Below are 22,303 nucleotides of genomic sequence, written 5' to 3' on the forward strand. Positions count from 1 at the left end.
TTCCAGCTCTGAGTCAGCTATTACAAACATAATTTTGCTGGGATGGTATAACTCAACTACATTAATTCACAGCAGGGCAATTGCACCTCCCATAAATTAACTTCCTCCTACCTTTGAAATCATAGCTAGGTTGATATTTCATTTATTCAGTTACTCGCTGAAAATATTAAAGGTTCTACACATTTGCAAAAGTGATAGCAAAAATTGAAAATAAACAGTGAGACCTAGCCACTGCACTTTATTGAATTAAAAATATCTTTTGTAGTCCTAAAAGCTTTTCAGATGTCATGCTCAGACTCTGTCATTATCTTCAAGATTCCTTGTATGAGCTTGCTAAAAAAGGTAGACAGTATTAGCCCATGTTTGTAAGAACCCAAAAGGCTGACAGAAAGATTTCCAGAATTCAAGTGAAGAGAAAACCAGATTTTATAGAAGCATTTTCCTATATAATTCGTGACGCAAATTTTACAGCCCTGTGCTAGTGCATACAGACTCACAAAAGGAATAGTCAGAAAGTTTCAGGTTTGCATCAAAATGAAAAAGCCTTAAGTTGAGGTAAATGTTATTCTTTCTAAAATAAAAAAAGCTTTGTTTTCAAATTCTGTATTTTTTTAAACTAGAGCTCTTTTGATTTAGCAAATATTCCCATTTTCTCTGATTTCTTACCTTATATTTTCTTATTAAAAATATTATATGAATTGGATGAGAATTCACAATTACTTTCTACTTTGTTAAAATAACATTTTTTTGATTAGTTACTTAACTATTCACTCAAAATGTTTTCTTTATTTAGATTAAATCATTATTCCATTTATTCCCTCCAGTACAAATTTCCAAAAATGAAATAACATAAAAAACTAGACTTGGTTTTTAAAATCAATTCCTGGATGATCAAATACATTTTTGTAGCATGGATAAAATTTTCAGAGGTTCTGTTTAAGAATAATATTTTTACTTTAATGTGTCCTTTCAAAGAGAGCCATTCTTTACTCATCTGTTCCGTGTCTAATAATAACCCTTAGATCATTAAGAAATACCTAAATTACAGCAGAACTAGTCTCTTTAATGAGCCATAATAGTCTCAACATTCAGCCAAAAGTTTTTTTAAGAGACTGTGAAACTTCAATGTAGAATATGAAGTATTTTGTTTAGTAATAAGTTTATGAGCAGTACTACAGTTTACAGCCAAAATATAGTGACCTAAAAATGTCATTCTGCATTGCTCCTTCCTTTACATTGTGTCCTTAATAAGTCCAGGGGAAAATTAGAACGAATGAGTCGTGGTGAGAGCCCCAAGCCAACAAATGTATTTAAATGAATCCTTCTGATGCAATACTTTCCTTTAAAAAATACAATTAAGTCTTTGTATTTCCTTTGAACAAAACCTCATGTTTAACAGCACCAATGGCTCTGTAGTAAAATCTATTTAAAAACAGAGAAGGAGATACAGTAAGTTTTATACAGTTAAAATGGCTTTAAAAAAAAAAGTTTCTGGTTGCTAGTTTCTGAAGTCTGAGTAAATTTCTGGTGAATTACTTCCACTGACCTAAATTAAAAAATTCTTTCTTCTTTTTTTAATTCCTGCAGATTTGTCATTATGTGAGCATTATTCACTATGACAAAGATGTATTACTCAAAGTGTCCTATTGAATCAATATAACTATTGAAATGTGAGAAACAGTTTGGCAAGATAATGTCTTAAAACTAATTGGCAATATTTTCCTGCACATTGTGGTCCAATGGGTCCATGAGAATTCAAATATAAAGAAATCGTAAAGCAGTTGCACAAATGTGGAGGGCACATCAGTGTCAGCTGCAGATCAAAGGATGCTCCCAAAGAGACTGGGGTGAGCAGGAATTAAATGCAATATTCTAACTAATTCCTAGGTACACTGGGATGCCAAAAGGCCACTTGAATCTGGACAAGTAAGAGCAGGCTAGAGTCTGTTCTAGCATTCAGCAGAGGTTAATGTGGGAAATATCATTGAGCATCACCTTCACTTTCCCACCCCAGTTGCAACAAGCCTTGGCGCAGTCGCAGCTGATGGCTGTAGCTGGTGTTCAAACATTGCTCTCAATGTACAGCCTCCTGCCACGGTTTTTCTCTGTAATTCTTTCCAGTAAAACTGTACATAAAGAGAGGTAAGTATAAAAGTGTCATGTTGTTCTGCACATAAGCCCACATACTTTTCTTGTTGTTGAGAGCTAGCAAATTACCTTTCTACAAATGCAGGCAAAGCAAAGACAATAAAATAGTACACAGGAAAATTTCTAAAACAGAATAATGGCAGGAAAGAAGATTGGTAAAGCATTCTAATAAATGAGTTCCACAGATGTGGTAGTTATTATAAAATTAGCTTTGCTTAACTTACCAATATACCATTACATTTTCCCCCAGATGTTATCTGTTACTTAAATTAATTTTGCTTAAGTTACCATTATTGCAGATTTTATCCAGGTTGTATTTTATTATTTAAGTTTCTGTGGCATAAAACAAGCCCTGGCTGATAGCATTACTTTTAATAATATATGCAAGAGGTTTTAGCATTATACAAATGGCTGCTGGGTATATCTTAATAGTCATAGCACAGAACGTCTGCTCTCAAAATATTATGTAGATTAAAACCAGCTATTTACTTACACTCTAATTCAAGTCAATGGAAAGGTTTGCAGTATTTATGTAACTGGTATGAAGGGAAACAATCTACTCCAGGAATAAATATCAGAGTTTGGAAATTAGCAAAGCTAAGGTCAAGGTCAGTTTGGATTTACTAACATACTTGCAGAAAATTAGAATTTATAGTTTATGCTTACTTATTTCATAAACAAGAAGAGAGACTGAGGGGGTGGTGTATTTGCCTCTTTGATGCAAGGCTTTTGTATCATAGAAACATTTTAAAACCACCTTTTCAGCTTAATATTATCTGAAATTCTGTATCACTCTCCACAGAGTCTTAACATAAATTCTCTGTAGCTAATCTTACCAAACATAGGAAAATAATTATTTATAAGGATTGGAAAAAATATCCCACATTTGGCATGGACCATTTCTAAAGCCTTGTAACATCTTTCAAAGCATTTTAATGGCCTTTCAATTGATACGGATTTGATTTTATATGAATGGCAGATGCACTTAAAAAAGGGTGTTCTTTGTGTGTTATTCTCTAGATTCATATAATCTTTGTAGTTTCTAATTGTATGCCATAGGACCTTATGCTACCTGCATAGAGACCTGCAGACATCTCTCATATGTATGTGAGATTTGCTATGAAACAAAATTTCTAATACAGGATTTACATGAGTTTGCCATTCATGCTAAGCATGCCCAGCTGCACACCTAGAAATGTGCTGGATTTCGGTTGCTGGAATAAAAGGCATTTACAGATATGATTTGTTAGCTGCCTGTATTTCTTGTGGTTGAATTTGAATGAATAACTAATGGACATAGATGCACTGTCTCACACTGGCTCAAACCAGCCTGTCTTTCCCCCCCACCCCTCTTTAACCTGCAAGCATATGCAAACACAACAAATCCACCCTACCTGCCATCCAAGGCATCGCCCACCAGTGTTCTCACAGCAGAGGAGGCTGCTGATAGCTCTGCACGTACATTTGCCATCCCATTTTGCAGCAATGCTATACACAAGGTCCAAAGGACCAAAAGATACTATGAAGCACTCAAAAACTGAACCCAGATACATGATCTGGGCAGTATGACTAAGATGGCAGAGCTTCCTTCTGAACGCCTTCACTGTACGCAATCTTATTAATATTTAAAGTAAAATTAAGTTCAATGAGGGACTACACTTGGCCTCTGAAGTATGTTCCCCAGCTGCTAATGATGCACATGGAAATTCTGTGCATGTGTTCCTGGGCACGAGTTTTCAAACTGCTGCTGTTCCTTAAATGAGACAAAAGTTCAGTAAGTCAAAGGTATACTTTATGGTCTTTTTCCTGCATTTCAGAATTCAAGTTAATACATTTTAAAGAGAGTTTTCTATGTTTCTAAGCTGAGATGGGAATCAACTTTGTTGACAATACATCAGTAATTAATCTGGTCCAAAATAGCTATCTGAAGCAATTTGGTGCCTACATTGACAAAACAGGATCTACTCCTCCCCCCAGGAAGCTGTAAATCAGTCTGTGACATCTGGCCTCAAGGACATCAGAGTCATCTGAAATGTGGTAATTTATATTAATGAACATCAATATTAATTTTTAAATAAAAATAATTTGCTGCTGCCATTATGTTTACATATGGAATATTATTTATAGCTTGTGTTCCTCTTTTCCTACATTATGCCCGTAAATTATTGTAAGGAAACACACTGTCACAGTTATAAATATTTTTCCTTGGAGTTAGAGCTTTTACATATCCTTTTACTGTTTTCAGTAACTATATGAGGGCAACAACCAGGATTTTCTTGCTACTCCAGGAACTGCTGCCAATTTTAATGCTCGGCTGAGTAGAAAAGGGTGCTTCTACAAAAACAACAAAAGCCTTCCTCTCTAGAGATATCCTAATGCATAATGCCCTAAATACCTAGATTCTGGAAGAATATCCTAACATACCAGAAAAAAATAATACTGATTTTACTAGGCTGCAGTCACATACTTCTGCTTTTACCAAGCTTCCAATTATTACTGCCAATTTGCAGATTATTTAGAAAGACAAAATAAGAGACATCCAAAAATAAAATCCTCAGTTGGCTTTCATGCTGCGGACACATTGCTAAATGATTCACCTTGGAATGGTCACTCTAAATTCACATTGTGTTTAGCATTGCCAAATCTCCTAGAGTTATGGGATTACAAGAGAATCTCAGCTTTCATTTAAAAATAGCGTCTAGCTCTTATGGTTGCAGAGGAAAGATTGAAAAAAATAAATCTTGAAAGCTCAAAAACTAGACTGCAAGCAAAAGGAACCAAACAACAATTATTTTTAAGCAAGTCTCATAATTTTTAGGATCTGTCTTTACATTTTAAATGCTTGAGGTTAACAAAACCCTTTTAAAAACAATGCATGCAGATTTTGAGGAGGGGTGAAATATTTTTTTATTCTTTTTCTTAGTACCTGAATGTGCAACTCTTGCACGTCAGGAATCTTCAAAGTGCCAGCCCCCCACTTCCACTTCAAGGCCATCATCAAACAAGCAAAGAGCAGGCAGCTCCTATGCTGGCTGTAAAGTTATACTCAGCAGGGATCTAAAGCCATTCAAAGAAGCCCCAAAACACAAGACCTTTTTCCACAGTAACCACCTAGCTGGATCTACAAATATATAAAAAAGTAAAGCTTTCTTTTATTAGTCACGTGATCACATTAGAAAACCATAAAAGTAGATTCTGATGAACCCAATACACAAAGGGCAGTCCTAGTATTTTGGTGGCATACACCTTATCAGGCCAGCGCTTTAGGTTTCTTTGTAATACTTCTCTTTTTCTAAATCATTTAATCAGGAAAGATCTGCTATGAATGCTGAAAATATGATAAAACTGTGAAAGCATATTTGGCCAGGTGCATTTTGGTACCTCTTTCTGGGAGGAGGCTTCGCACATTTTATAAAGACTTGCTCCTGCCTCATAGTCTCAGAAAATGAATTTGCATGAGAGCATGTGCCTTTGGCAACAAAATGGCCTATAAGACTTAAATTGCTTAGGGGGATGGTATTCATCACAGCTGCTTTAGGGGCTTTGTCAATCCCCTAAACCCCTCCTTGTAGTAAGCACAGAGACAACTGCATCTCCTGAGGGACAGTCAGAGCAAACAAGATAAATTAAGAACCTAACAATTGCTTAAAATACCTGCCCTGGACCACAGCAAGCACAGCCTGTTACCTCTCCCACTGACTATACAGGGAACCTAGGAAAGCTGGGTTCCTCACTCAGGCTCCCGGGGTTTCCTGGTACTGGGAAATATGAAATATTCCATTTTTTAATTCAAAGGACCGCTATAGAAACTCAGTGGGGATTAACAGCCCCACATGTTCCTCTTGCAGCACTGAGCATGTACACTAAGAGTCAGAGAGCTGTTGGCACTCTCCTGGGCTGTTTCTTCCAGGCGGTACATCCAAGATACAACAATGTCTCACCAACTATTACTCTTCTACAGGGCTTTAGGTCAGCCCTATAGACTGCCCAAACCATGCTAATGTGGCCATGCCTGTCTCCAGCATGGACGTCTGTCTCTGGCATGTCTCACAGTCACACCAATTAGAGCAGGCATGTGCCTAGGGGGCTTTGTGTCACCCCACCACTTTTCTCTCAGTTCAGGAAGCACAGCCTTCAATCTTTATCAAAACATGAGAGCAATGTATGTGAAAGAAAGGCACCAAGAAGATTCCCCCACAAAAAAAACCTATGAAAACTTTAAAAGAAACTTTTGAAACAAGAGCTCAAGAAGCAACTGGGATCTCCTGCTGAGAAAGTCTGACAGCAGAAGAAGAATCTTTTGCTGTTGACCAGGTAATGTGCAAGCACTGCCTGCCTCCAGCTGGACAGAGGTCCCACCACCACTCTTGAAGAGGCTTCCCTTCCTATCTGTTTCCTCTGAAACCAGCATCTTCTCCATGGTCATGGACAAGCAACTCCCCCATACTCTGTGCTTCCCTGCACCACTAATTGACAAAGGAACAAGCTCTCTCTAAACTCCTCTCAGTTATCAGATACATTAGATGTGAACAGGCTGGTCTATATCGATTCACCCGTAGCTGATGTTAGAGAAAAAAAGCTGCTCTAACATTTAAAAGGTTGCATTAAAAAAATACAAAACACTACCTAAAGAATATTGATTCTCAGCTAAGAGGAAAAAAAAATTGCTCACACAATTTTAAAACTACAATATAGATTTTTAAAAAATACGCTACATTAGAAAACTTTTCAGGATATGCAGTCACATAAAAATGGAGAGCTTGTGTTCTTTGTTATTAGACCTAAAACATAAAGTCTTTGCCTTAGTGTGTAAGTTTCTGTTAAAACAACAATTTGTCCTGTGGACTGTAAATTCAATTACTGTTTTTATTGGAATCACACAATTGCTTTGGAAACAATCATGCAGAAAAACAACCAGTAACTTAGACATCTTAAAAACATCTTAAAACAGGCATGGCTTTGAGAACAAATTAGTTATGGTTCTTCTTCTACTGTGAACTGCAATGTTTTTTAAATCCATTTCCATATTTTTAATTAACACCTAGTTCAAAAAAAAAAAATCTTACTGTAGGTCATTTTAATCGCAAATAGGAAAACAAATTTACTTTATCAGAAAATTGACTTGACACTATTTTAGGGACTTATTTTTCATGTTTTTATCATCAAAATTAAGTTATTAACATACATTTTGCAATTTGTGAATGCAGAAGCAAGCCAATTTCTCTCTTAAATTTCAGAGCTACAGTTTTCAGTCACCTCTCTATGTGAAATTAGTCAGTTTTAGCACCAGAATATTTGATCAGTACACACAAAAACCCACTAAAGTCTAAAATATCAGTACTTCTTTACAATTGCATTTCTATATAACTTGAATCTGCAATATTCTCACCATAGCCTGTTAGTCAAAAGAAACCACCACTTCCTTATATCACACATGAAGTTCATATCCCATTGTAAACAGCCTCTCCTTATTACAGTACATGTTCATAAATCTGTTTATACTGGATCTCAGCTTGAATGCTGGGGTTAGTTTTAACTCTATCTTATAATACTGTGATTCATGTTAAACAAAAACACAGTTGTGGATAGGGGCAGGGTCAGGCTGATGAACACAAAAGTTAAACAAAGCTTTTTTTCAGCATAGCTTGGCTTGGTAGGTGATTTGAAATAAGTTTCCTCTTTGGTAAACTGCCAAAGCCAACCACACCTTAGGTGATGTGAGGTTGTTTTTGAGAAGGTAACATCTCCTTACAGATAATCTCCTCCCACTTTGACTTGGAAGGTTTCTGAGAAGAGGAGTAATTTCCATTTCTGTTGGGGCATGAAATAGTTTCTGGTGAAAAAGCACATAAATCTCATTCTGCTTTGACTTGTTAGGAAGCTCATGACAAATCATATAATCAAATGTGGGTATTTCAAAATTTGTTTAAACAAAGGATGAGAAAAAACAAGCATTTCTACCAAATAATTTTTACCCAAATAAAAAAAAAGCAAACCAGCACTCACTTAACTTCTTTTCCCTCATAAACTCCAAGTTAACTTAGTCTTTTAGAAAATTACCATACACACAAGTAACAAAACCAACAAAAATCTGACATTTGTTCAAATAAGGTTTCCACAATCATACAGAATTTTAACACAAGTCAGGACTGAGAGCAAATGTTTCAAATTTTGAAGTGAAACTCTTGAGTCAGCTATAGAATAGGTGCATACAAAGGGTACTGGGTTGAATTGTACACTATAAGCTTTCCTCTCCTCCCCTTGCATTTTGTCTCTTCGAGAAACTCTGTTCTACCAGAATAGGCAAAGACAATGTGATCATAAAGTTTACACATGGTTTGTCTGATGGGATAAAGACAATGTGTCTGTGATGGACAGCTTTTGCTGGAAAAAAAAATTAAGCAATGATGTCAAAGGAATTTACCTATTTACTCCTTTTAGCAGCACCTTTTCTCTGGCATCTTTCCTAATCAGCAAAATCATAACTACCTAGAGGAAACAAATGCCAAACAGCAGCGCCTTCTCTTAAGAATGCACAGCTGTACCCAGAAACATGACGGTGCCTACTCTGAAGCCGCTGTCTTTCAATCTAACCCTCAGAAGAAAACACCTACCAACACCAAATGTGTCTGGATTGCCAAGCAGAGAAGTTGAGGAGAGGGTGGAAAAATCACTAACGGCTGGAAAGCTCAGCTGGCAACAGAGAGCAAGGCGGGATGGATGGGGACACAGGAACTAAACTGGTCCTGTGGAAGGAAAGGCTTATTCAGCATCTCTGGGAAAAGCGTGGGGCAACGTGCAGAGGAAGAGAGCAGGAGTAGTGGGAAGTAGCTAACCACAGAGTTGAATGTCTCGCATGTGGAGGAGAGATAGGGATGCTGAACAGATCCATCTTCACTACTCCGGTAGCAGAGTGCAAGGCTGAACTGTAACACATTCTGGTCTCAAACTCCCCTTTGGTCCCAGATGCCAGCACGGCAGACTGCACAAAGCAGCTGAATGCCTAGTGTGGCTCCTACGGTATCTCTTGTCACCAAACCAAGATTCTACTTTACCAACAGATTCATAGCAAAGACGGCACTCTAAAGTCTCCTGGAGGTGGGCCCTATTCACTTCCTTACCTAGGGCAGGCTATTTCTCTCTGATTATCCCTTGCTCCATCTAGACAAAATGTCACATATCCTAGGCCCTCCTGTTATATGATTCTTTATTTCAATTTTAACATCTGGGAGAATGTGAAGCAATTCTCACCATTGCCACTGGGTTTGTGCTTCTATGTTGGCCAGAAATATTCACTTATGCACCAAAACACAGTCTTTCTCCAGCTGATACAATCCGTATGTATGCACACACACACAAATATATATATCTGTAATTGCTAACTGCTGTTTAAGCATAGAAGGACTACAAAATCCAAAACAAAAAAATGGCTTTTAAAGAAGGAATTGATACCAAGGGCTGAAAAAGACCCTACTAGAAAACCTAAAGAGAAAAGACCTTACAATATATAACAGACACATTTTCCGTATAGTCCCTCTGCACACGCTTTCTTCACATTTATAGAACTGACTGGTTTAACTGTTCCTGGCAAGTGTTCATTATATCATGTATACACCCTAATAAATCATACTGAATGCACAGCTCTGTGTGGAAGAAATAGAGCTGATACAAGATACCTTTGAAAAAAATGGCCCCAAAACCAGAGACAGGTTATTTCTTTGTGACAAGTAACCTAACAGATAAATTTATCTCTCAATGGTAAATTAGTCTCAAAGCAACATCCTCCTTCAGTGGAGGATCCTAAGGTGCTCTTATAATACAAACAATAGCCAATTCAACCAGTTTCTTTTGCAGCCCTAAAATTATTAAAATTGTGAACTCTAAATAATTGTATTTCAACCAGTGTTTTACTAGTTCTCTCCCTACCTTCCTTGATTTTAATTTTCACACTTGTCAGCATCTCTTGGCAGTGAGAACAAGAAAGACCTCAAACCTTTGCTGATTGCTTTCCCTGCAATCTGATTTCTATAAATTAGAAGTTGCTGATGGGGAAGCAGACAGCAGTACCCTTTGATCAAGATACACATCTTGATCTCTTTTATCATTTTTTCAAAAAACAATAATATTACAACAAAAAAAAATCATCATACAAGCTTTTCGATCAAAGTGTGTCACTATCTGCTTCCCAGTCAACATACTGCCAGTAAATTGGCAAGGTGCCCGGAAAGAGCAGGCAGCAGCTGGTGGGTTTGATTACCATCTGTATATCCACTAAATGTATAAAATATTATGTCTCCATCTAGTGGGGAACTGCATTGAACAGGAAATTTGAAAATAGGTTGGAGCCTACTTCCGTGGGTGGCAGAAAAATATTTGCTAGACTTCCCATTAGCAGAAATGGGCTCTAAAGCTGTATCACGTCATAAATCTACCTAAAGCACAAAAGGCATTGAAGCCCCGCTGGTGGTTCCATCGCTGTGCTAGCACTTGCCCTTGAAATCATATTTTCTCTGGAAGCGTTCACAGAATATCTACTTCTGTGCTCTCCCAGCGAACCAGCTCTAACACCCTGCAACACCCTGGAAGTCTTAATGGCCAAAATTTAAAAATGTAAAAGAGATAATAGGAAAAGGAAGGTGAGAGCAAGGATGCTGTTAATGTCCAGAGCTCCTGAAAGAAACAATAAGGAATGAGATAAATATGCCACGACAATGTCTTCCTTTAGGAAGAATTAAACTACAGCATATTAAAGCATTACCCCCCCCAACTACCTGATGACAGGACATGCGAAATGCTTCATTAACTTTCTCATGCTGTTTCAGATAACATCCTTGACTGAATAGCAACAGGAGTAACACAAGATGCGCAAATTTATTCATCAGAAAAGTGCCATGGAAACAGTCCTTGGGACACAGATTTTAGAATCTACGTGGCCGCTTAAATAAAGGAGAAACTGAGGCATAAGTCAGTGGCTCTCTCACGACAGGCACAGGACTAGAATAAACACTTATTAAAAGACAAATTCAACCATGTTCATTACACCACTCTCCCTTCCATTGATTACCATCCTTTTTGACAACTGCTAGCAGTCTACTGACTAGACATATTTTATGCACAGCCGTCTAGTGTGAAAACTGCATCCTAATGAAGAACTATCAGTACAGCAAAATGAAATAAACAAGATTATACTATTGATTTTTTCCATCCACATATGGACTAGACCTAAATTTCCTTAGCTTAAGAAATCTATTAAGATAACTCTCCAACATAGCATGATTACGTTTCATTCAATGACTCCTCTGGATGCATGACAGGTCCTAAAATAGCTCTTCTTTTTCTGAATATCTTTTAATAAAGTTGTTTAAGATGTATTTTGATTTGACAAACCTAAACTGGTTACAGTAAAGCATCTCCTACGTTTATCATATACTCCATTGCATTAGAAGTAAGTTTATCACTCTATAAATAATTCATTCAAAGGGACTTCAGTTTAACAGCACCTAATAGACACAACCACTTAAGGTACCATGCTGGCAAATTTCAGCTCTAAATCAGAACTTGATCAGTCTTCATATTAAAAAAAAAAAATCAACTTATCAGAAGAAAGCATAATTTTTAAGAAACTCAGGCATGAGCACTTAAAAATTAAGTCAATACACACCAACAACTTTTGTGCTAATTCATTATATTGCTTGTTTATGCAGGGAGGGGATGAGAATTATTTCAGTCTAATCCAATTCCCTTTATTTCAACAGAAACTACAAGAATTAGAAATGAATGTTGTCCCCTCAGCAATCTGCTGTCATAGAAGCTTTAGTTTTCAGGTCAGCACTCTCCATTTTTGATTGCTCAACTGGAGCACCACAATGGCTAAAAAAAGAGGGCTCTGAAATGTTAGGAAAGAGAAACTGCTGACTACCTGGCGAAGGAATAATGATTTATAATAGATTAATAGGGGCAATAATTGGATAGCAGGCTCTACTCAAAAAAGCCTTAATTCACAGATCTGACATCAGAAAGTCATAATCCATCGATCTAGCATCAGAATGATAGATTATGACTTTTTAAGAACATGTAGACATGTCAGCTTCATGAGCATTCCGGGAATCGTAGTCCAAATTGTTTTACTGAGGTCATTTGAACAATTTCAGCTTTTTCCAATAAAGCTGATGCACTAATATTTTGAAATGTAACAGTTCTGTTGGATCTTTTTTTTTTTTTTTATTTCAAGCCCTAAAAATCCTCCAACCAAATATCATAGGTCCCCACAACTTGTGATTGAAGAATTATTTTTTAAAATTACTTCAAGTCTGTGTCATTTTCTTACAGAGATGAAAGCAATTTTAAATCCTAATTGATTCTTATGTCAAAAAAGTTTTGCATTCAAATTTGGAGGCAAAAAAACCAAGGGGCAAAGTGAGGGATTAATTACCATGTTTTCCTTCAGGAAGAGCATTGGCATATACTATGCATGCTTCCCCCTGAACTACTACAAAAATATCTAATTTTTGACCTCCGACTCCTTCCTTTTTTTGATTCTGATTAGGTTTTAAACTGTCACTGGTAAAAATAAAGTTACGATGTGAATTTAGATGGAATCTTTTATGAAAAGAAATAATACTCTTGCAATGTGTGAATACATAGAGGTTGAAATGTATTTTTATAAAGCAGCTTTTGTCATACGAACTCAAAAAGACATCTAGCCTGTTCAATTAAATACTTGGGACTTCACCTTCTCATAAAAACAAATATGAGCTAAGGTTATTGAATGAGAAATTCAGGAAAGTTCCAGAGATCCTTTCATTGAGCATCATGTACTTATTTACAGGTAAATCACAATATCATTCACAAAATTCTATTACAAAATCTTCCAATGGTGTTTCCCTATTACAATTAAGTGAAACCACCTATAAATTAAAAACTGTTATATTAGATTCATTCAATGGCTCAGATGGGTAAGAGTTCTTCAAAAAATGCTTTCTGCTCCAGACAAGTGTTGAGAATAAAAAGAAAATCCTACATTAAATATAAACTATGTCTAAATATTTTCAACATATACACATATTAAAACTATAAACCACCTGTGACTAAAACCTCTTACAAAGGTATAAAAACTTTAAGCATACAAGTAACAAAAGCTAAAGTGTACAAGAAACAAACCAAACCAATGCAGGGTTGCACATTGCTATATTTCACCCACAAACGCCTTTGTACCTTCCCTTGCCTAGAAGACTGAGTTCCTCCTCTGGTCTTTCTCACCTTATTTCCCTTCTTATTCATAAAATGTTTTTAGGAGAGCTTATTAATAAAGTAACTAGTTATGTGAATTTTTTTTTGTTTTTTTGTTTTGTGTTTTTTTGGTTTTTTTTTGTTTTTGTTTTTTTTTTACTTTTGTGTATGTTCATAACTAAAGCCACTATGGAAAGGAGTCACAGGGTTCTTTTACAACGGTTGAAACATTTCACTAAAAACCACGTACACTGAGCAAAGGCACCCAGGGTCCAGTCTCAGGCGAGATTTCAAAACAAACAATTACAACAACAAGACGAAAGGAAGAGAAAAGACAGCTGTGGAACAGTACCCTTTAAAATCTCAACGGTTCGGAGAACAAAAGGGAAAAATAATGCACTTTTTACAACAGTAGACAGAAGTGATTTACTTCATTTTGACAACTAAATATGAAATGGCTAAAAATCACTGCCATGTTACACATACTCCTTCCTCTAAACACACTGAATCTTCTTAGAGATCTCATGTAAAGGGATCACATCACTGAAAAAGCAACTACTTCTTTAAAAAAGGTTTAAACAACAATAACACTGCACAACTGATCAAAAGAGAGAGTACCTCATTTGATTAAGTTCACTGGCGAATTAACACTGGCAGGCTGTAATTACTCACTTGGAAGGCAGTCATGAGGACACCATGGCCAACAATTTTCTGCTTGTGATTTATATGCTTGTGGTAATGACAAGTGGTCAGGATACCAGTTTTGCATCTTCTGTCAAAGAGCCTGTTGTGCAGTGCCCTAGCAGCGTCCAACCAGGTTCACTATTACTTCATCATCAACCATCTTCTGCATAAATTTTCCTTGGATCCTTTCCAACTGAGTATTTATGCAGCTCAACTCAATTAAGCTTATGACATCAAATGAGACCAAGAAGGGTGGCTCTGACCTTCCTAACTTTTCCAGACTCAGGAATGAATACAGCCCTTAGAACTGCACACAGGGGAAAACAGGAGCCTGGTAAGTAGGGTATCTCCTGATTCCTCCTCTTTTTTGGACCTATGCATTAGTCCTACTTCTTCTCTTGTTATTAAACTGGTTGTATCCTTTCCTTGTCTCCACTGACACCACTAACTCATTTCATGTACATTATGAAGCAGCAGTCAGATGTTAACTTTCTATCTTTAATGATGTGCACTTGAACCAATGACCTTGAAGTGAAAGGCTCTGTAGATTTTTAGCATTCCCTTGATACTCCAGGCTCCTTTTATTCATCTAGTTTACAAGCAAAACCTGTGTGCAAAAGGAACGCTCACAATTACTATTATGATTGTTCTGCTGCGGCAGTACATAGCACTGAAAAAATATGAATTGTAAAGTGCACGGGTTAGTAAAATTTAAATCAAGCAAATGTTTAATATTAAGCCATTTCATCTTTCTCCAAAGTTCGGCAAATTTATTACAAAGCATTGAAATTGCACTTCAAGCCCTAAGGCTTGCAGTGTTGGAGCCTGCCTGATTGATGTAATTAAAAGAATAGCATAACTCAAAATTTATTAAAAATTAAATGTATGTGGCTTTATTGTTTACTTGCAAATGACAGCACGATTTCTACCTAAAAAATTGCACTGATGTTAAAGCACATCCTCTTTCTCCTGCTGTGCATATGATTAAAAGAGCAGAGGTTAAACACAGCAATAAAAAAAATCAAGGAATTCTACTTTTTGTCACAGTGGCGCTTCGTTCCCCCTTCTCCCTTTTACAATAAGCAGCTGCTGCGGAAGAGGTGGAAAGTCTCATGGCATCAAGCTGAAGAAGCATAGGAAGATGCTTCCTTGGACAGAATCTTCCTCCCTTCCACATTCACTAAGAGTCTTGTGTTGCCGTTTTCTATCTTAGCCAAGATACAGCTTGCAGGAGGAGCCAAGCTATGTGAATTAGGTTACTAGACACACATAGCTTGTGAGGCCTCATCCAGAGTAATGTTCAATGGGTGCAAAACTGGCAAGTTCATGTGGCATAAAAATACCCTCTTCCATAGTGCTTGGGAGACACTTGCAAGTGCACAGCCAGCGAATGCTGGGTAGTGTACTGAGGAATCTCAGAGGTCTAAGAGGCAGGTTTGACATGATGGAAATCTAATTTTCTTCACTCTGAAACCACTGTGAAAAAAAGCTTACTTTTTCTGCATGTGTTGCCTGTATATCTCCATTTTCTCCTGCAACAGTTCTGCGTTTTCATTCAGACAGTATACTGATCAGCAGCCCCTCCCAGTACATGAGGTGAAAAATGAACGAAAAATTTAAAACAAGTTGGCAAATGTACCTATATATACATATTTCATGTTAGCACAGTTATGCTTTAGAAATTATGGCAACAGCAATAAAATTCTGCTGCTGTGATCATGGATAATCAAAGTGAGTGAAGAAAAAGCTGGTGCTGAAATATTTTCAAAGGTATGAAAGTCTTTACTGTTGTGTAATTTAAATTTACTTGCCATTACTTGAAATTTCCTTTCACCTGTGTGATTAGAATTTAAATGATCCCAAAGTACATTAACAAATACAACTCCTGTTATATTGAAGAAAAAACTGCAGCAACCTTCTCTTAATGTTGAAAACTAACTAGGCTCCTTAATTTACTGTAGAAAATACAAAGCAAAATTAGTAAAAACGTTTTGAATATGAAGTCTTCTTTGGGAATGAGATGAACTAATACAGCACTTTCTACTTGTACATACACATCACAAAGCTATAGCAGTATTTTACACAACTGTAAATATAGGATGTTTGCATTTTTGCATGAATATTTTTGAATTTAATAATTTTCAATGTGAGGCCCAATTTTGTTACCATTACATACCACAGTAATGTAGTGTCTATTTTAGTTACAATCCTTGTAGATCCCCTGAAATTACTTGGGGTACAGTGGAATAAGGATACCTGAACTGGATTGTAAATCCTCACTAGACACTCACAATTTATACCTGACAGCAGTAAAAGAAGCACAAACATTAAAAGCCTCCTCATGGGTTATCCCATGATGAATTTGACCTAAAGTCTCAATTTCAAAAATTTCTTTAATTTTCAAATTCAAGGTGTTGCTGATGAGTAGCAATTACTGTTCTCTGAAGATAAGAGTTCAGCAGAATATTAGCATCATACCGACATTTTTATGCAGCCCAAGTAAGTTGGGTCCTAACAGGGAACTAGTTGACAATATGCTCCCCCACCCAGTAAAAATGAAGCTGCAATACCCCCCTGCACCACTACTGTTTATTGTTGCATTGGACAAGTCTAGTGTACTTTTAATGAGAAACTTTATGTATTCCCCCTACCATAATACTGATCTTACTGGACTTGACACACAGAATCCTGTAAGTGGCACAAATCTATAAAAATGGCATTTTATACAACTGAATTCCACAGAGCAGAGTTTAGTTTGTTAACAGTCACACTACCTTTTCTTTACTTTTCAACCATTCTTGAACAATTGATTTGGAAGAAAGAAAAAAAAAGGAAAAATAAAAAAATCAAATTCTGTATTTCTGTATAGGTTGGAGTTACTGACACCTATTTGATTAAGCAATTGATTTTGCTTCTAAAATTGGTAGTATATTAACATATAAGTGCTAAGGAAGAAAGCTGGCTGTCTTTTTAATTGCATTTATTCACTACGAAGTGGGACAAGAACAATTCATGTTATAGTCTGCAAAGTGGTAAATGAATTAAAATGGCAACTGAGCACTGAAAAACTTTAGTGTCTAATTCCCAATTCCCAGAGCAAGCCATAGTTCCCTGTTTAATATACCATGTCCTGTTGGCCATTTAATGTACAGTCTTTAAACTTTCCTGTTTCCTAAACAAGCTCCCTTACCGCAGACTTCTACATGTTATTCTAATGCATATGGTTTGCTGCTTATTAGTTTGTGTAATGTTCCTGCTACTATGAAAGAAAAAAAAAATCCAGAAAACAAGTTCTCATTTTATCTTGCACTCATCAAATATTGAGATCCTCCTAGTGTGTCAGACATTTAAGCTTGTCTAATGCCTGTCACTTGTATCCCAAATTAATAAAGTCTATCCATGCTGTATGATTTTTCAGTTGCTCCAATTCTGATTATACACAATAATCTGTAATTTAAAAATCACAAAAAATGTGCCTATGTAGCAATGTGTTTGCATTGTTAGTTTAAAAGGCTTGGCCTTTATGACTCTGACACCAAAGCCCTGTTCTTTCCGCTCATTTCAAAGTTCCAGTAATGCTTGGACCAGCCAATAACTTCTGGTAATTTGATTATGTACCCTCTTTCTTTTATTATTTACCCATTTAACTCAGGATTGATCAGAACAAAGAGAGACAAATACACTGCAATAAAAACAGTATGAATAACAAGAGCAGGAACTGAAGTCAAACCAGCAGTAGGTAGGAAACACGGAGATAAGACTGAGATCCTGTCTTTAACTTTTCCTATTGTGTTTTGCTGCACCAGGGTTGCACAGAGAAGGATATTATTTTTACATTCAGTAATTCAGAGAGCTATATTTGCAAGCACAGCAGGGAGGGAGGGAAAAAAGATAAAATCTCTGTCATGCCAAAATGAGTAAACGTTTGGCTCCTTACTTCCATCTTGACAATTTCTTCATTTCTCAGACAAAATGTGATTATTAAACAGAAATGAATGGTTCAGTACTGAGTTACATACCATCAGGCATGCACCTATCAATGCATTCAAGTGGTCATTCTCAAAATGGACAGAAATGTAATGATGTTTTCAGAAATCTCACCAGAGGGCACCACAATGTACCACAGGTAGGACTTAAAAAAAAAAAAAATCAACAAAATAGCCTTTACCTATCAGTTCCTTTTAACCCAGGCGTGCATGGACAGCAGTAATGCTAAAAATTGAAAATAGCCTCCCTCAACAAGCCTAAGTGAGGGTAAAAACTTTAAATACTTCATTTCAAATCTGATCATTACAGGTAATGCAACATTTCTCCAAATGTAAATCTTCAACTACATCCTAACTCCTGAAGAATACAAAAAGCTGTCAAAGTACCTTCCTTAATCCAAAAGAAAATCATTAAGAGTCCTAAATGTATAACAGAGATGAAAATAATAAATAGGTGTCATGAATTCAAAATGAATGCTAAGAAATACTCTGAGAGAATGCTAGGCAGGTATTCAAAGTAGAATAAGCTCTAAGGAGTATCCTCATCACTCCTCCATTTTATTGAACAAGAGTAATACATGGAGTCTACACACATTGCCAATGTATTGCAAATTATTCACAACACGCAACATTTAGTGAATCTAAAGATATAGACCTGAATCCCAGCCTGTTAGTGCCTGAAACTTGCCCACAGCCTCTATCAATCAAAAATTCAAGACTTCTCAAGCATGGGATGTTTTCACAAGTCTGAGACCATATTTGGATTGCCTTGCTATAAACGAAGCACACAACCTTCAGCTTTATCACTTGGAATCTATGCCGTTTCCTTAGAGTGTATTCAAAAACCAAATTTGATACCCATAGTCAAAATAAACTACAGACCTACTGCACAGAATATATTGTCCTTTGTATAGAGTCATTTGAATAGAACAGAGAGACAACAAAACTTTTACCAAGCACATGAATTCTAACACCAGGAAAATAGCAATATATGTATTAGCATGTAATTAATGCAACATATTCTGTGTAACAATACCATCTGCAATATGTTTTTACAATATTGTTGGATTCTTGCAGAACACACCAAAAAGATCGGAAGGACCACTCATCATAAAAAGAGGAGAGCACAATGTTAATGTATTTCAGCTGAAAACATCCATGTTTGTTTGTTTTATCCTGGACACAGCATCATCTGCAGTGTAACTGCAGAACCTATGGGGGCTCTGGCATAGACTTTGCAATCTGAGAGAAAGACAAGTTTTGAGGGTGAAATCAGTCTGGAGGAAAAAAAAAAAAAGGCAAATACCACCTTAGGATCTTAAGGTCAGCCAAAGAGTCTGCCCACTCTTTCAAGTAAGGAAAAGCAAACGTTAAGTATAAACAATTAAGTATTCCTCCCTCAGCTGTTTTAAGTTGGTCAAGAGCAGAACTCAGGATGACTTTACTACCATATTTTCAACAGTGCAATAGGAAGCCAAACAACAAAAATACTTCAGATAATAGTCTTAATCATGAAACACTCTAAAAGATTATAGTTGCCATCTTTTCAAGCCCACCCTGAGGAGATAGTATAGTCTACCTATTTGATGTTGTTTTTCTGAGTGCAATAGCTGGAAATACATAATGAAGTCTTAGCTTCTATAAACAAGGCAGTGGATTGGAGGGAGACTCATGAAGTGCAAGGCTAGTTAGGGCTGATGGAAGTTACAGGCAGGAACCTATTTCCTGAAACAGAGGAACAAGAGATAGTGAAGCTCAGTGGGCTGGACCTGGAGGGAGCTGGCCACCAGCCCACACTGAAGAAAGGAACTGGAAGGGCTGAATTTTCCCCTCTGCTCTGTTTCTAGCAACCTGTAAATGACTCCTGCTTCAGGTTCAAATGGTGAAAGAAACAGTATAGGAACTTGTTCATGGCCCCTTTCTCTCCTATTGGAATAGCTGCACATGGGCTACCCCTGCTCAGACTCTTAGGTGCCCACTAGTTAACGGGGAAAGAAGGACACGAAGAGGGCACTAAGGCCAAGGACATGGCTGTCTTTCCAATACTGGTGGCTTCTTCCCATATTTCTGGTGCCTCATAACATTGTTGCAGTGTATTCAGACTCCCAAGAAAGAATCAAGCATTATGCTTCAGATAAAGTCCACCACTCTGACAAATGTTTTCCCCATTTTAGCCCTGATGAAAAGATTTTGAAAGATTACACTGAACCTAAATGGTTCTGAAGTCTTCCAAAAGTCTATCAAGTTACAAAGAACAAATAACACAAATGTTGAAGAAAACAGTTGTTTTGTTAATATTCTATTTACACAGCCAGGATATCAGGAATTTTATCCATCTGTATATTTAGTAAGCAAGGCAAATTAATGTGAAGAATTACCATTTCCTAAGTGAAAAAAACCCACAGTAAAATTAAAAGAAGAGTCCCCCCCATCTGCCTTTCTCTGCTCCATTCCAGACAGACATGCACAACTCCCCCATAGCCATGAGCCACGAAGTAACCGGAGAGGATTCTTCACAGACACATGTAATTTATAACAAAGACAGGAAAAGGCAACCCTAACTTAGAGCTTGCTGCCCTTCCTATAAAGTTCACCTCCTTACCAAGAAAAAGCAGAGAATAATTTGTTTGGATTCTGTACTCAACTCCTTTTTCTTTCATTGTGAAAAGTTTCCATTGTCCTTTTATGTTTTGATTATTGAGTAAGTTTAAAGACTTGCCAAATAGCCCTAGATTGTTAACAGACCACCACTATTTAACTTTTAATGCTTTAACAAAATAAAGGCACAGTTCACATTAATATTCTATGTCCTCGTTTTATTTATCATATTTTCTTTGAAATTTAAACAATTTTCCTAGCTAAGGTTTATTAAATGTAAGCCTAAGTAGCAATATAAGTTACCTCACATACCAACCAGACATCCTATAAAACTCAGCTTTCTAATTAGTAACACTACATTTTGCTGAGCTTACCATATTTCTAGGAAACCAAAATAACATTTTAGGAATTAAATATTCAAATACATCAGATTCAATGTTCAGTAAAAATACTTCATGTTGTACCTTATGACAAGTCATAAAATTCAAGGTGAAACTAGAAAACGTACAAACTTCCTGGTGCATTTTAAAAAGGGACTTTAAAGGCTTGCAAAACTTGTGTTATTTAGTCTTTTAATACATTTGTCCTCATAACACCAACTAAAAGGATAAAAAAATTATAAAAATGTATATTGATTATAAATCACCACAGTAAAGAAATGCCATGCTGTTTATTTATATGAATAAGGTCAAGATGTTATTCGTAACACAAGGTCACAAGATGTATGAATTTGATACATAAATATTCACCCATGAGGATACATTCCCAAGAAATATCACATCACTTGTCCATTCCACAGATACTTTTATGAATACAATTTAATCTACAAGATGATGAAAAGCTGCAGATAAAGGTAAAGGGTACAAAAATAGTTGTCCACTGTGGTGTAAGTTCATGGATCTCCTGCCCACCAATTGACAAAAATAATGCCAGAAATTTTGGAAATATGGCAATTGCTCTGGCAAACCATTCTCCAGTAAGCCACACTGGACCAGGAAGTATCAAAATGGTACCTAGTGCTAAATAATTTAGAAAGAAAAAAAAAAAACCAAAACAGCTAAATTTGAACTGGCAAACTATAAGTGAAACACCACAGTGTCCTGAGTAACTCCTTAAGCCATGCTATGTTACATGGAAGACTTTAACACTGAAAATAGTGTTGTTTTGCAGCGGACAAAATGGCTTTTTTTTTTTTTTTTTTTTTTTTGGCAGATTCCTTACAAATGTTCTTTAACTATGTAAAAAATTAGGATGGAGTTTGCTCAAATTGCTTTCCACCAACATACCAGCAGCAGCCTACCTGGTTCTCACCAGGTTATGTACAAAGCTCTTTGGACACAGTTTGCCACGCTGGCTGACCTAGCAACCTGCTTTCTCGATTCCTGACTCCCCAAGAACATGCCTTACGAGCAGCTGAGGGCACACCGCAGACTTCGGAGTCATGTAGATCTTGCTCCAGCAGAGCTAGCTATGCTGTCTGGAACCAGAATGGAGCTCAGGCTCTGGAACAGTCTTCACAGAATCATAGAATGGTTTGGTTTGGGGTGGACCTTAAAAATCATCTAGTTTCACGCCCCCTGCCATGATACCTTCTTCCACTAGCCCAGGTTGCTCAAAGCCTCCTTCAGCCTGGCCTTGAACACCTCCAGAGATGGAGC

At 36.7% G+C, this 22,303-nt stretch overlaps 1 protein-coding gene across 1 annotated transcript in view; it reads right to left on the reverse strand.

Moving 5' to 3' along the window:
* The window catches only part of LOC104466375 (chromosome unknown open reading frame, human C10orf107), a 45,278-nt gene that overhangs the window by 4,300 nt on the left and 18,675 nt on the right, over positions 1 to 22,303 (reverse strand). The gene's annotated exons all lie outside the window — the stretch shown is intronic.

Source organism: Pterocles gutturalis, unplaced genomic scaffold (assembly GCF_000699245.1).
Source record: "Pterocles gutturalis isolate BGI_N339 unplaced genomic scaffold, ASM69924v1 scaffold11111, whole genome shotgun sequence".
Taxonomy (NCBI): Eukaryota; Metazoa; Chordata; class Aves; order Pterocliformes; family Pteroclidae; genus Pterocles; species Pterocles gutturalis.